Raw genomic sequence first — 13,640 nt, forward strand, 5'->3', positions numbered from 1 at the left:
GCTGTGTATGTCTCTTTCTTGGACCCTGTCGTATTGCGCTGCTCCCTGTCTATAATAAACAAATTAAGAATTTAAATTTTGCACATAAGTTTCTTCTGTCTATAGATGTGAATGCGACATCTGAACAGGATAATCTTACCTTCACTGACCTTGGAAAGCGCTCGTCCATTTTTAAGAAAATGCATGACAATATTTAGTTTAAAGCTTTTTTCCGTCAGGTGAGGCTGCTCGGCCTCGAAAACCCAGAAAAAATATATGCAGGTCTCGCAGCTCCCTAAATACTTTATTGCCGGGAGGTATATGTGCCATAACATCGTGAGGCGCACACCTCATGGTACTATATGTTTTACGTAAATTGGCATACATTTCATCTAGCAAGGTTATCACATAAAAAATTTTTTCTTTTTTTTTTGCTGCTAACATCTACCTAGTCATGTAGCCTAGCTGCAAAAACGCCAGGGGTTGGGGTCAAACAAAGCACTTCAAATTTTTGAAGTGCTCGACAGTTGCATGTGGTGCAGTCAGCGTGCTCTTATAGTTCATTGTAGCTTTGCCTCATAATACACAAAACGAACATGTTTTATTGCACTAACATCTCTTCAGGTGCCATTAACTCGTAGCCACCTGATGTCCCCTTTCGGATCACCTTTACTACAATGACAATGCCTACGAAACAGATGTGGAAGCAAGCTACGCAGCAATGGCAATATGCGTTACGTCGAAATTAGTATGCTTGCGCAAAGATTAGTCATGGCTACTCCTGTTGATTTACGCGGCTTAACCCATGCTGAAAACTGTTAAAGTTGTGTAAGGTGGAAAGCTTTATGGTATCGCCTTCAGGTGCATGGAGAACAGCAATGAAAGGACCCATAGGATATGCTGTATTTAAGAGGCCCCTCCATCCGGCTCTGTCTGAAAACTTTTTATGCATTAGAAGTTCTAAAGCACTGTGCAGGAAGTGGGGCGGGGTGAATAGTAGATTTTTAATTGAATATTTGTCAACATCGAATCCAGAAGAAAGCCGAATATCGAATATCAGAAACTTTATCACAGAGTTTAATGTGTGCAAATCTTGGACAAGAAAACATGGTGCTGTACATTCTTGTGGTCACCTAGCATTTCATGACAAAAAGAGTTGCAAACTGTTGGTAGCTTGGGAATAAAGATGCGCAGTGTGGTCTACTCTTTATAAAGAAGGCACCAAATTACCATAGTATACCAGCACTGATTACAGCTCAGTTCTAGTATATGAAGTTCTAGAAAATGTTTTTTTTTATCAATACAATGTTGAATAGAATCAAGTTGTATTTTCCTTCTGAGGTTAAAGAATTAGTAATGTTGTGCTGTACTTAATATCAGTGAGGCTCTCAGTTTAGCAGCGGAACTGTGTTTTATGGCGATCCTCTATTTAGATAAAGTCTTGCTCACCAGATTTTTCTCCAAAATACAGAAGTCTGGTTTTCCCATGTTCACAGCAGGTGTGTTGTCGGGAAGCCAATTTGTGCAACAGACAAACACAGGAACAACACATTTAAATTAACTTAATTTAAATCATTTGCCACCTGTCAAGGATTCTGAAATCGGAAGGGCGAGAGCGGCACCTTCCCGCCACACCACTGGCATGCGCCTACAAACGGCGTGAGGAACGAGAGGCTGCCGTAGGTGTCTCTCAAAGATGGGTGGATGACAGCTTTCCGTTTTATTTCCAGAGGCATTTCAGTGCATGCTGCATTTTATGAGAATCGCCGAATTGTTTGGGCTACAACAGGCTTTCTTGCGCCGTAGGCAATGCGCATGTTACAAGGTAGTTACGGTGCTTTTGATGGCACTTACTTGCCGTCCCAATGGTTTCTTCTAAAAGAGAATTCAGGCTTTTGTTTGGATTTTCAGTTGCTTTTGCAATGCACACCAGTGTAATACTACGCAAACACAGTCATCATGGTGCGATCTATGTTGCACAGCGTTGATCAGAATGTGAATTGGAATGCTATGTGCTACATTTGTTTTCAATGCCCATACCTGGTTAGAACTTCAAGGTCTTCGCATCTCCACTTATTTAGGTCTTTCACACTAATGGCACATCTTTCCAGGGATTCCAGGACGTCTGGACATCCTGTAGCAGATGCACTCTGTAGTGTTGCTTTTGTTGCAGGTGATGAAAGAACTAACACAACTTCACAGTGCAAATTTATTACTTTAACGTGTAACTGAAACACAAGTTCCACTTCTTACATAGTTCAGTGCGAGTAAGTTGTAAGTCAGTAATAAAACATCTAATGTTCACAGCACAGTGTTTAGTCTCACATTCAATTGAGAACAGTGATAACTCCAACAATGGAAAAAAGTAAAGCGCGCAACCCACAAACATGTACTTCGAGAAGCTTTGTTGGCAGTTCTCTTTATAATAGAAAAATGCGCACATAAAGAGATGTGCTAGTAAAGATAAGTGTACTCAAAAATATGTGGCACTTTGTCAAGAAGTCAAAGCTTGAGTTTTGTTTTCTGCCAAGGAACGTTGCCAATAGCTAGTGTGAAAAATAAATTTGAAGTTCCCAGTCACATCTTTAGGACATACTTGACCAAAAGTGTCTATACAAACTTGAAACGTAACAGTGTTCTCTAAAACAGACAAACAAAGATTGAATAATGTAAATGAAAGCACAATATACATAAACGAAGCCATTGGCCTGCACTTGTTCTCAGCTAAACATGAAAAGGCCGAGCATAAAAATGTGTTGTGCGTTAAATAACAAGTAAAAAAACACATTATTGTGGGAGACATTTCATCTCAAAACTTCTCAGCAGCATTTGATCACTCTGAAATAGTGCTTGCTAGTCAAAAACTTTCAGCAACACTTGGAAATACTTTGTTCTGTTTTGGCAAGTGGAGTGAATGAGTAACCAAAAACATAAATAACAAATAAATAATAATCCAAGTTTGCAGGACTAACAAGAAGCTGCCATTAGGCTTTTAAGGCCAAGCTGCAACGAGATAGCATTTCTTTAATATTTAAAGTCAGCTGCCACAACAGAATCTTCCAGCTTTCTTTCAGGTGGCCTTGGCAAAGACCCCTGTGGTCGCATCTTACAAACAGAAGCCCACAGTTTTTTTTGCTAGAACCGATGGAAAGTGTAAGTCCGGCTGCCACAACAAAACATATTCACTGCTGCAATTCATTGGCACACAATTATGAAATAACTATAAGGTACTTGCTTCACGTCATCAGTTAAGCTGAGATTCTCCAGTAACGAAAAAAAAAGAACAAAGTTGCTTCAACTCTTGTCACGCGCACGCGTCAAACACAACAAAACGCTAAAATGTAGCTACTGGTTTCCAACAATGAAACCAGAGTAAGTAGCTCTTGGAGTATGATAACATAAGTGAAAAGAGGAGAGAATCATTGTTAGCACTGCAATGTGGTGTGTTTAGTCATTTGCAAACCGGGCTGGCCACACTGGCCAGGGACACTGCCTTGGAGAAAATAATAGCCCTTCACTGTTTCCTCCTAAAACCAACCGAGTAGGCAGCTTCCAATATTCTGGGCTCTGCCTTGCGATAAGCATTGGCATTACCAGCAAATGACATGCATTAACTGTGAAGGCTGGCTTGGCTGTTCATCCACATACACGTTCATGTTGCCGTTACTAAAACAGCAGACCACTTGTGAATTTAGACAAGGTTATTAACATTTACGAGTTCTGAACCGTTATAATGTAAGGTTTCCTTTCACTTTATTATATTATTTATCATCCTCTACTGATTACTAGCTCATCCTGGTGATAACATGAGTGTAGTGCTCCGTGGACTATTGAAGGCAGCAGAAGGAAAATAATTGGAATATAATCATTGCATTATCTGGGCCCTGTACATCCTTCGTCCAATCGAAATTTTGGATGGCTTACTCAAATCTAGGATGAGACACAGCTCAGAGCCATGTACTGAGCTTCAGATTTAATTGAGTGCTCCACCCGGAATTTCGGAGAGTGAGGGAAAAAAATCTTGTCATTCGTTGTTCTCCCAAAACTGAAAACAGTAAAAACGACTCCGTCTCACTTTTACTCTTCTTTAAACCCTTTCGTGAACATTTCAATTTTCCGATTCTAACCAATCACATGAGGGCAAGCGAACAGTCGGCTTGCACCACCGAGCTCGAGATCAGGGTTTGACCCTTGGCTGTGTGCCTCAAAACTCACTCTGTAGTTTTGGGAAGCTAAGCCCATGGTCTGATTAACAGCTAGCTGCCTGTTCAGCCTCTTTGTTGGTTCACTGGCAGATCCTAGTAGTTGTAGACTATGGGACCTCTTCCTGTACTTTTTATTTGTCAAAACGTGCAACTAGTATGAGAAGCAATAAACTGAAATTGACTAACTCCAGCTAAACAGGTGTGCCAGATTGAATTCCTGGACTGGGGGCCAAATCTTGCAACCATTTTCCAATTCTCTTTGTGTTACCTCCAGTCACTGGCTTGCATACCACTTCCACAATTGTTATCGCCAGGATAAGCAACTGAGCACAACACATAATTATAAAAGAATTAAAATTGAAGAAGACATGGGGGGGTTGAACTTTTCTTCAGCAGGGAAGCTTCCCTACTGAGGCACCAAATATGTGTTCCTTAGTAGCTTGCATAATGTCGTGTTCTGGCGAAATACAAGTTCCTCTGTCACCGATTCATCTGTCACTTTGCTGCCATTACCGCTGTCTGCGCAGTCAGTCATAGGATAGGAATCGAATCGAAGGAAAAGAGTTGTTCTGGTATTTGGATTCGCAGCTTTGTAGCACTTCAAGTGTGACAGGAACTGGGTTGCACAGCTTGAAGCTGGCTTTTGTCACGTGCCAAACGGAGCATAGTTTTAAGAAGCACAAGACTTGCGTGACCTTTCTATTTGCACATAATCAGGTTTCTGTTTCGCAATTTTTTGCTGTCTGCACACATCCTACATTGCTCGTAACTGCCAAAGAATAAAGAAAAACATATATTACTACAAGTGCCTCAGCATTTAAGCTTCACGGGTTAAAAGTGCCATTTTTGTGATTGTAACATAGTGGTTCTGCTAAAAATTCACTTTCATAGCTGTCAGCAACATTTAGAGTGAAGAATTTACATATTTAGTCTACTAACATTTGCTTGAAGCCCCAAGAGATGTTTGTTTGTTTATAAAAAAATGTCACCATGACCTCACTTCCGAGCATGTGGTATCTGTACATAAGAATGTCAGACAAGTTGGATAAGGTAAAGATTCGGCTCCTTGGCACATGCAGCAATTAGGCTTTTTTTTTTTTTTTAAACGCAGCTGGGTATGATACACAGCTTGCACCAGAATGCTTTGTTTACTGACCCGTGACAATTTGTCCCACAATACATACTCCTTTCACTTTAGCCATGTGTCCCGTCTGATTGGATGTGACATTTGTCCCACAATACGTACTCCTTTCACTTTAGCCATGTGTCCTGTCTGATTGGATGTGAGTGAAACATGTATAACATATATGCAAGCTCAATTTAAGCACCTAAGTGCCTATGGCCACTAGGGGCACTGGTTGTCAGTATCTTCAATTCCAGGACTTGCATGCAAAGTGGGCTGTACTGCCATTCTGCCCCAGATGAGACTGCAACAAATATTTAAAAATGGCAAATTTTGAATTTACGTGACTGTTTAAACAAGGTTCTAAAGTATGCTGCGGGAAATCTGCCACATTTGGTCACAAAGGTGTTTGAGCGACACTAGAGTTTGCATGCCATGAATTGAATATAGGGGTAGTAGTACAGAGGCGCAACAGAATACCTGCATGCCATTTAAAAGCCATGCAGCAACTATTCTATAAAAATAAGTGCTACCACAAGCAACTGCATTAGCAAGGTCGCTTTGAGTCTCGGAGCATCAGTATCCAGAGGGGGTACTCAGGACAAGTTTACTTTCGCGAGATATGACGTGACTAGCACTGAATGTGTCAGCATTCCTGACACAGTGCCAAGAAGGCTATTGCCTGGAGATGCCAACCTGTCTGGTGCTAGCAATGCAAAATCTTGTGAAAGCAATTGTATACCCAAAGATGAACAACGGAGGAATATCTATCCTGATGGACTCTAGCCTCAGATCAGTTGGACTTCTGTGACTCATGCTTGAACACAGTGTGCAGCATCAACAATAATGGCAGCATTGTGAGCAGAAGCTTGCATTCGTGATTAGGGTGCAATGACAGCAGTTCGTGGTTCTCAACTATATGCGACACGTACTATGTGCCTTAAACAAGGATAGAAAAATTCAACACTAGCTGCCTATAACAATGCAAACTTGAAAGTATGCCCCCAGCTAGACAAGCACTGAGGCTGCAAAGTGTACCTTGGAGGCGTACGCTGTTTTAGCGATTGTGCACAGCAATTCCCAGCAGCAGCAATCATGCCTCGTAAAGGCCAACGACCCTGAAGACGGTCGCACTAGTACATGTCTCTCCTTGTCCTAAGTCTGTTTTACACAGTATCTTTTCCTGGAGCAGGGTGTAGGTTTGGGCGAGTTGACATTCTATACTTTTATGATACATTGGGTAGACGACTACGCGAAAACAAGATAAACCAAATGCACAGAACGCTGTTGTCTACCGCACGTATCATTTCCTAGACTGAGTCTGGGCATGTGTCTGCACTAGTGTACATGTCTCGGGATCTATACAAATCTGACTCGTTGCAGAAGCACACAAAAGCAAACGCTAATCAAAACATGTAGATGTGTAACAGTATTTAACAATGTCCCATGGGGAAGCTCCGATTGTTCAGAATAACACTGGCTCGACAAAAACAAGCTGATGCAGACACGCAGCCAGACAAACACACCATACCTCCATGTGGTAGCGCTTCACACATCTGCTCGTACCTCTGTTCCACATGTTCAAGTGAACAGCAGTGAACACACTAGCTCTACAAAAGAGGTTTACGTTTATCAGATAAAGCGAACATTATTAATTATAAAATACTACAGCACTTTCGCCATGACATCTTGGAGAGTTCACTGTGAATGTTGGCAACTGTGAACAGGAGGACAGTTTAAAGCTGTGCTGCTTGAAAATTTCTGTGCCTTATTCTTGGGCTATTTGACCTAGATTTGTAAAAGCTTAATAAGCACTTATTTACGCAAGCAACATTCCTACTGCTGGGCTGTGCTAAAGTATGTGCTGCAAACATGCGGCATTGCGCAGTTGACCCAAGTGTCCCTTTGCAACATAAACGAAAGTTGTTGACAAATAGCTGCGCCATAAAACTTACAGACATTAAAAGAACGCAGAAATGCCCTATCACACATCAGCAAAACCACTGCACTGTGCTACGGGGCCACACGCACATTACCTATACACTTAATCAAGACAACATAAAGAGTTGCCATTGACACGTAATGCCAGACACTGGCTGTTTCACAGGTTTGCATGACAGGCATGAAGAAACGATGCCAGGATTCCTGTTGGGCCACAGCACATGAGCCTGCATGACATGTCAAGGTCGTGCAGCGCTGCTTGCGTCACGACATTGCCTATACATACGCTTTCTGCTACCACTTATTGGAGTTGAACACACATTGCTGCACTGTTACGGTTGGTTGTCCAGCTGATACAAGTCACTGAAAGGCAGCTAAGTAAGTTGTAGACTCCGTCTCTTAGTCAGCAGAAGTGATGCCAAGTCCTGGCAGCGATCCTTGCAGTACCACGCAGGATTTTATCAGACCATCAAACGATCGCTTGCTAGTAGAGGCTACAAATTTGTGACCGGCTATCTGCGTGCGTGAAAATGTGCCCTGAGATGGCTTGCCTGGACGAGACTTCGTGATGGGAACACTTCGAGCTGTGGAATGTGACTGGCTAGCAGTGGCTGACATTTTCGTGCGCCAAAAACAGTTCAAAGCAGAGCGCGAGCGGCACTGGCTTGAGAGTGTGCGTGAGATGAAGGATGCACAATAAAATTCGAGCAATGAAAACAAGCCTACCAATTCATGAAATTATGCCACCAGCAGCTGCTGTCAGGTCCAGCCATACACATGTTGGCCTGCAAATGCTTTCTGCAGTCACCGTGCCTGTCCAGGACATGCAGCCGTATACCACTCGGCATATCGAGTGTCGAAGAGAAATTGGTAAAGCACTCATGCGTCACATGATGGCAGTGCCCTGTTCTTAAAGATGCCACTACAACACATCAGCCATGGTCAAGTGTTCGAAGAAGTGTGCTGGATTACCCGTCTCTTCGTCGATGGCAATGGACCACCTCTTTGAGGGCAACGCCGGAGTAGACCATGTGCCAATCAAGTGGCGAAGGCTCTGAAGCATCTGTACTTCTGCTGACAGTGATGCTCTTGAAGACTCCTTAGGAACACTCCAGCAGTAGTCACAAGAGTGAGAAAATGTGCTGAAGCACCTGTCTCCTCTCTCCTCCTCTCCTGTCTCCACAGCCTGTGAAGGCAGTGCTAGAGCAGACACTGTGGCAGTCAGGTGTCCCTGTGAAGATGCTGAAGCGTGCGCTCCTCAGCTGACGGCGATGCCCTGCTCTTGGAGGTGCTTCTTGCGGTGTCGCACCAGGATGGACCTCTGGATGAAGGTGCGCAGGCAGAAGTCGCACTTGTGCGGCTTTTCGCCCGTGTGGGTCAGGATGTGCCGCGAGAGGGTTTGCTTGAGGGCAAACGAGGCACCGCAGTAGAGGCACCTGAAGGGCCGATCCCCGGTGTGGATGAGCGCGTGCCGCTCAAGGCTGCTGCGCCGGGTGAACATACGGGAGCACCGGTGGCACCGGAACTGGTTCGGCCGCAAGAAGTGGGAGTTCAGCTGAATGTGCCAGTCCTGGCTGGCACGTCCTGGTGTCAAACAGAACAACAGCAAGGCACTAATAAATCAGCAAGGAGCTAGTCGCTTTCATTTTTTGTTGCTGCTGCTAACTGTTTGTAGAAGAAAAACTACTGTGAAGCCCTGCAAAAAGTCCTTATGCAAAGAAAAAAGATAATAGTTATAGCCTGTGCTTCAATGAACTATTAACATTAACATGGAGCACTGGTAGCACTAACTTGTGCTGTTGACTTCAATTAGAGAGCATACAAGACTAAAATTACAATGACCTGCAGTTTCGCTTAGCTACTATTGGAAAGACATAGGCAGCAATCTTTGACATATAGTAACCCTTTCTTTTGGGGGAGAACATTCGTGCGACACAAGAAAGTTTCTAAGAAACAATGCGTTACTACACTGAGAACACTCGTGCAACTTAAGTTTCTAAAGATGTCTGGTTGAAATCACTAGGTGTCGGTGAGAACATCCACACAAGGTAACAAGCTTCCAAACAAGTTGTGGTTGAACAAAATTCCACTAGGTGTCACTACTGGTGTTCTGTAAATAAAAGTGGTTATATTGTTATACTTGCCACACCCTGAACAAAAGTCATGTAAACAAGCACGGTTTTCAGTGAATAAGATTGTGTTGAACCCAATTAATTATAATTTACTTTGGCAGAAAAAGATACCAAGTAACTGACACGGCAAAAATTTAACAGCCATTAAACAACAGAAATAGTGCTAAACTGGCAAACAAAAGCAAAGTTACTTATTAGAAAGATACAACCTATGCAATGTTGGTCTAAGTTCTCAGGCCGAGTGTTATATCTCAATTTGTATACTGCAGCTTTGCCCGCTAACTGAGAAATGGTACACTGCGGTACAGCACAGAGGTCCTGGGCCAACACGGTAATAACTTGCTGTTTCACAAGTGGGCTGCTGACAGTTCTTGCATGAGTTAAACAACAAAGAAGAATGTTTTCTTGTGAGAAGTCTGCTCACAAATGAAAGGAAGTCACCACCATCTTAACTGCACATAGCTTCCTTTTGTCCTGATTTATAAGTGCCGGTTACATTGCTTCAAGAATGGTTGGTTGCTCACCTATCATAAATGCACAAAAATACTCCGCTTACTTCTATGGTCAGCAAATATAACGTGAAAGAATGGGTGGAAAACTGTTGCACACGGCATAAAGAGAACCCCGGCAAACATTTTTGTGTGCAAGCACTCATGCTCACTCACGAGTCTTTTTAACTCTGTGTGGCATCATCATATAACAAATGTCAACTTGTAGTAAGCAGCATTACTCTCATATATTTAATGAAAAGCAAGCTGCCAAGAAAGCAACATTCTAACAAAACCAAATAATCCTCAAGTTGACTAGTCTCGCAGCAGGTACAACCTTCGTTGCAGGCTACAAAGCCATTAGAAGCACGAAGCAGTACCTAGCCCTGGCAGTGTCCTGTGATGGCATCAACGTTCAAGATATTTGAAATCTTGGGGTTGAGAGCTTGCCTCAGTCACCACAGCGCTCCAGCATCATCTATGTATTGTCCCAAAATTATCTGCAGTAATACCCTTCTCGATGCCTCGGTACCCAGTCGAGTACCTTGCCTTTGATGCTTTTCCAAGTGAACTTGGAAAAAATTACGTAAGATATTAATCCAAAATATAAAGTAGAATGTATGCTTGCGGCCATGCTTTATTTTTGCACATGAGAAAACCAGCCAATTGTGACTTTTATCATCAGCAACTCTACAGAAGGTATCGTAACAGTGCGACAGGAACAAGCACGTTGACCTGAATAGTTTTTCATTGGAAAGTGTATTGCCATGTGTAAAATTTTCAGAATTGCACATACTAAAATCCAGATATACCAGAAGCACATAAACACAGGAGTTATTAAAACATCATGAACAGTCAACAGTCCAAACAAATTTCATGCATCTGTGGCAGAGACATGAACAGTTCTGAGGGCAATTTTTTGTCAGTGACGAAATGGTAGCAGAACAGTAACTGCTTCCAGTTTCTTCATCAAAGGCACAAAATGGGCTTTCTTGAAGTCCTGAAACAAAGTAATTTGGTTATGTCAGACAAACCAAGGTTACACACCACACAGAAAGTGCATGTCATTGGCACAACATGAAATGGACCACAGCTGTCTCTTTTTCTTAACAAATGATGGTATGAAAGAATGAAAAACGATAACACACTTCCTGCAGCTCTTCTTTCTTTCTTTTTTTTTAGTTTTCAGACTGTATGCTGCTAGCCAGAAAATTGTGCAGAATGGTTGTAAATTGGGCTTGTTAGTATATATCTACAACAATACTTGCAGAAGAATACTTTACGAGTATATTTCGGCCTGGTCGTGTCTACTAATCATGTCCCATCTTCTTGTGCTGTGCCGAAGTATTCTTGCAACCAGATGATATTAATACCAAAAGCATACTGCCATCCACTTTAGATTTGTTGAGCCTATTACCCCTCGAAGTTCTTTTTCCTTAATTAACTTCTAAACATTTATGGCTTTTCAATTTAAGAATAAACCAAGGTGCTTATTTAGCCAAAACAGGGTTGGTGTAGTGTAGGAATTGCTTTTTCAGAATTGTTATTCTTTTCATTTAACCCACCGCTCATGACTGGCCAATCCTGATGACATATGTAGCTGGAGAGCTGCTCTGACCAGTGATAGCGTGTGGGAAAAAACAAATAGAACCATTATATCCCAGGCTTGCATAAGCACCACGTTTCCATGAGAAAAAATTGTCGTCATTGATTTTAGCTTTAACAGCTCTAGCTGGGGTGTTATACGAGAGGCGGGAGGGGGTGCAATTAAAGAAAACGAGAATGGACAATTTTTTCTCTTTTTTTTAACATTAGTAAATGTCGTCAGTAAAAGATATGGTGCAATAAACAAACCAATGCGAAAGAAGCAGTGTTTTGTATTGCACATAAAAAAAATATGACAAAAGAAAGCACTACGAAAGGCACCACAGAATGAGTTACGGCAGTTGCTAGTAACAAAAACATGTAGTTAGCAATTCTATAAATTTTACAGCAGCACACTGAATTGCACTTTGATAAGTACATAGATGAAGAGAACTGGAGGTGAAAGCAGTAAACAGATACGGTACAATTACAAGCTTTCATATTTTACAGAGTCTGCCTAGGTGTGAATATTGTACTGACACTATGGTACATAAAGAAAGAAGTGTTAAAAAGCTTTTAGTTTGCCCTTATTAATTACTTGTTTCACAGTTGAACACTACATTCTTGCACATTGCTGCTTGGTCAACCTGTACATGCGAAACATGTGCGAATCCACTTGAAAGACAATGCGGTGACAAAGAGTGCAAAAGACAAGGAAACAATGTGTGAATACATAACGAGTTCATGCTAGAATAAAACAAACACAACAGCTGAGCACGCAGTAAAAAAGCCCAGTGGTTTAGAAATAATATGTAATATATTGAGCGTGACATAATAACAAAAAAAAAGTACTCCCCAAAGAAACAACGGAAACCTGAAGTGATTGATGAACAGTGGTCAAATAAGAGATGGCCCACATTAAAGCTAACATTTCGATAAGGGCGCTTGTCAGGGTCCTGACAATAAATGTTTTAAATGTTCGCTCCAACCTGGCATCTCTTGTTCAACCATTGTTCATCACTTCATGTGTCGCATCTTACCATAAACCTCCGTCTTGGAATGGAAACCTGAGAAACACAAGCACTGCATTTGTCTTAGTTGCAAATGGGTAGTTATAGCTTAGTGCACCACTTGAAGACATTGCATGTTTGCAGGAACATTCTACCTTGGGGGAAAGTTAATTTCCTGGCCAAAATATCTCTCACATTGCCGAGAGTCGTTTAAGTATGTTTAATGTCGCAAGCCATGCATGCAACGTCTGGTAGAGTGTCTGTCGCGGATGCGGTCGCACAACTACGCGGATGTCCGTTCTACAACTTGAAGCTTGGAACTGATTTTCTAGAGGACGCAGTCTAGCACGGTCTATTGTGGTCTTTCACCCAACAGCCATGAATGCTAATAGGAAAGGTTTCACTGACACAGGGCATGGGTTGTTTCAGGAAACACTGAACTATTTGTCCACAGGCTGACGCAAGGTCACACCACTTTTTGTTCAACACCAGCTGAAAGGTTCACGCCGTCATTCGATTAATTACAGATGTCGAGTTAAATTTAGCCATTCTGGGCAACTTTAAGTTCTCGCTCATGCTAAGCAATTGTTCGTGCGTAGAGAGACACGACGCGTGTGACAAAGCCCAACATTGTCATTTAAACGGTTGCGCGGTTTCGTTCAATGCGGCCAATAACGAGATTGTGCATCGCGCGCTTTAAACGAAAGCCGTTACTTTACGTAGCGGAATGTTTTGACTGATCGCGTGAGAAGTAACGTACGGACTTGCAGTGTGTTACACTCATCGAGCTCTTTAACGTTATCTTCTCGAAAAGCTGCTCCGAGTAATCGCAAACACGAAGAGCGCTCGATTTCGGGGAGCTCCGCTGCTCTTCGGAGTAGTGACCACAAAGAAATCGTATGGTGTGGCTTGAAAGCGCAACTCTAGCGGGTCGTGTTTAAGAGAGCGACAAAATAAGGCGACCCGTCCGAAAGCCAGCATGACAAAGAAGCGGCGATCGACTGAAAACATTTCGTGCAAGACGACATGACGCGAAAGCGAGCAATGGTCCGGGCCCCTAGCCGAAGGCTGACCTCGATCGAACACCTGGCTTTGTTTAGCGCCGGCGGCATAAAGCATCCAGCGGAGCAGATGTCACTTACCTCGGCGGCGTCGGCTGCAAGACTTACCTTCTCACG

The sequence above is a fragment of the Dermacentor variabilis genome, chromosome 9 (genome assembly GCF_050947875.1).
Source record: "Dermacentor variabilis isolate Ectoservices chromosome 9, ASM5094787v1, whole genome shotgun sequence".
NCBI classification, from domain to species: Eukaryota; Metazoa; Arthropoda; class Arachnida; order Ixodida; family Ixodidae; genus Dermacentor; species Dermacentor variabilis.